Source organism: Psammomys obesus, unplaced genomic scaffold, assembly GCF_907164565.1.
Source record: "Psammomys obesus unplaced genomic scaffold, mPsaObe1.curated_primary_1811, whole genome shotgun sequence".
NCBI lineage: Eukaryota > Metazoa > Chordata > Mammalia > Rodentia > Muridae > Psammomys > Psammomys obesus.
The window spans coordinates 1,686,704-1,690,137 of record NW_026594240.1 but is presented as its reverse complement, the minus strand read 5'-3'; the positions used below and the strand labels follow the sequence as shown (position 1 = coordinate 1,690,137).

At 38.1% G+C, this 3,434-nt stretch overlaps 1 pseudogene; it reads left to right on the top strand.

The window, feature by feature from the left end:
* Positions 1-484: 484 nt before the first annotated feature.
* On the top strand, positions 485-1,220 carry LOC129684989 (60S ribosomal protein L10-like; annotated as a pseudogene).
* Positions 1,221-3,434: the final 2,214 nt, after the last annotated feature.

Sequence of the window (3,434 nt, the reverse complement as noted above, 5' to 3'; positions counted from 1 at the left end):
GATTGCAACAAGATATGGGGAGGTACAAAAATCACCATTTGAATTAAGCAATTATGCAATTAAGCAATTATGCCTACAAATTCATGTCTTAAAGTGAAACTTTTCATGAAATTTCTATTAAAATGAGCTAAAAGATATATCAAACACAAAGTAAAATGTGGCTACTAGCATTTCCATTTGCCTGCCTAAATAATTCAGTACAGAAGCCAAGAAGTAAGGGAGGGAGGTAAGCAGCTGCTTGGGCAGCAAAGATAATGAAAGGCTAGACCATGAGGTTGAACTGGAAGTTAAGTTGCATTTTCCGGAAGAATGAGAGGGGGCAGAGATCTTGTATGAGGTATCAAAGCTCAAGCAGAGTAAAGAGGGTGCCATCCAGGCTTATGTAGGTGTTAGAGTTCAAACATGGTAAGAGTGAAACATAAGAGGAATTCAACTCTCTCTAAGGGAACCAGGGGAGGAATTACATGGTGTTGAATAACTGTTAATGTTAAACAAGGATTTCTCACAAACACTCCTCTTCAAGAATGGTTTTACTGTCTCTTTTCCTCCCGTGTGCCACCGACATTCCTACCGTCATGCACCCCCACCCACCCGGTGTTACCAGTATTGTAAGAACAAGCTGTAACTGAAGTCCCACTTCTGCCGGGGTGTCCCTGATGCTAAGATCCGCATCTTTGACTTGGGGAAGAAGGCAAAAGTTGATGAATTGACACTTTATGGCCACATGGTGTCAGATGAATATGGACAACTGTCTTCTGAAGCACTGGAGGCTGCCCATATTTGTGCCAACAGATACATGGTACTTCGCACATGGAGTTGTGGCAAGGATGACTTGCATATTCGAGTGAGGCTCCACCCTTTCCATGCCATCCAAATCAACACAATGTTGTCCTGTGCTGGGATTGACAGGCTCCAGACAGGTATGTGTGGTGCCTTTGGGAAGCCCCAGGGCACAGTGTCACATTGGCCAGGTCATCATGTCCATCCACACCAAACTGCAGAATAAGGAGCATGTGCTTGAGGCTTTGTGTAGCTCCAAGTTCTAGTTCTCTGGCCTCCAGAAGATCCACATCTCAAAGAAGTGGGGCTTCTCCAAGTCTATTGCCAATGAATTTGAAGATATATCCCCAATGTGGTCTCCTGGACAAGTGGAGAGCCCTGCATTCCTGAGGGCCTCCACTGTGCTCTCTTGTACCCTACCAAATCATGTTCAGTATTAAATCTCACATCCAATCTGAAAAGAAAAAGATTGTTTTTCCTATTATGTTGAGTGCCAAAGTGAGTTGACTCCCTAACTGACAGACCTTTCTTGGGCACTCCAGCAGCATGGAATGGAGAACTATCAGCCTCATAGACCCTCATAATACCCTGACTAATTTGAAAGCCCATAGATACCTTCAGGAAGCTAGACAGCAACAGCAGCTGCTAGTGCAGCATACCGAGAGTGATGAGGCATCTTGAAAGAAGACAGATGCTAGGAAGGCCATCCTAGCTGCAATATTATGAGAAAACCCAGACTACCTAAATCTAATGAACAGTAAAAATAGAATAAAATATTATAATAATGAATAAACAACAAAGGATTCATTCACTAATAGGAAGACATGAGTTCATACTGCTGTAAATGAGTGAATGAATGAAGACAGATGGGAAGAAGTTTCTCTTCAGTGGGGTTTCAGGCTAATGAATGTAGAAGGAGTACTTGAACTAAAAAATTAATTATTTGGCAACCATCATAGCAACAATTAATTGAGCCAAGAAACATCAGTGAGTGCTAAACCTAATTGATGAGATTCTTATGAAAAAAAAAAAGACATTTACATAGTCATGAAGTAACTTCTCATACAATAGTTATTAATTACAAACAGGAAAAAGAGTAACTTCATAATGAAAAAATATGACCAATATCACTTTGATCAATGACAGAATTGATACCACAGGAGGCCTGCAGATTTGTGGCCACTGAATACTGTGTGTAACCCTCAATTGGACCTTTTGTCATGGAAACTGGCACAACTGGAAACTTGTAAACAAAGCCTGTGATTCAGATAGTAATACAAAATCCATAGTATAGCAAGTGTTGAATTTGTGGATTTAATGCTTGCATTAAAGTTATAATGATAATGTCCTTGCTTGTAAAAATTATGCAAAATTCAAAAAATTAAGTAGCTTAAAATTTTTCAGCTCTTAATTAAAAGTAAAAATGGGCAAAGATTCATTATGCAAATGAAAAGGCAGAATATTGATTTTAGTATCATCCAGTATTTATTTCCTAATAAATATTTAGCATCCAAGTTCATACCAATACTTCACTAAATTCCAAAATGTAGAAACAATCTGTTTTTTCCCATGAGAACACAATAGAACTTGAAATTAAAAGCAAACTGGATCTTAAAAACTTATTCACAAACTTTATAGTTTTTATGTTAATTACTATCCTGTTGCTGTAATAAAACATTACGAATAAGGCAGCTTTTCCAGAGGGAAAGGAGAGCTGGCATGGCAACAAGCAGCAATTGAGGCAGCAGGGACAGAAGACAAGAGCTCATGTTGTGAATGCAGACACCAATCAGAGAGAAAACTAAAAGTTAGTAAGGTTTTTTTTTTTTTTACTCTCAAAGCCTGCCCTCAGTTACATACTTCCTCCAACACACTGTATCTCCTAGAGCTCCCCACAAACAATTCCACCAACTGGGGACCAAGCACTATGAGACTATGGGGGACATTGTCATTCAAACCACTACAACCACAACAATTATTGATTCAAATAGTAAAATAAAATCAAAATTACTGAATATCCAAAACATAAACTTGCATATAGTTTTTTAAAACTGTATATCAAAATCTATGAATTACAGTGTCCATGAGAAATTTCAGAACCTCAAATATTAAAAAGGATTAAAAAATAATAAAGCACAAAAGTAGCTGAAGAATGAACTCAATTTAATGAAAAACTAATGAGAAAAACCAGTTAAGTCATAAGCAGAGAAGAAAAACTACAAAGGACATAGGTCATCAACATTCCCTTACCCAGGATCTGTTATATTGTGAATGACCAGCTTTTCAAGCGTTGTCATGAATTCAACCCCAGAGTGGCTCGCTGCAGCAGATATCAGCTGATAGACCTATAACTGGTGTATGTGTGTGCCATTGGAAGAGTAAACTGCAGAGTCAAAGCTGGGCTGGAGTCAGATCCCTTCCAGTCATGTGCCCACAACTTGTAAACAATGCAATACCAACTATTTCTACATTCCCCACATCACAAAATAATTTTTCAGTTTAGTGAGACTAAATCTTGCTGCAAACTATTTAAAAGTCCCACTATCAGCAAAATAAATATGATGATGATGATGATGATGACAGATGATAGATGATGATAATGGTAGAAGATAGATAGATAGATAGATAGATAGATAGATAGATAGATAGATAGA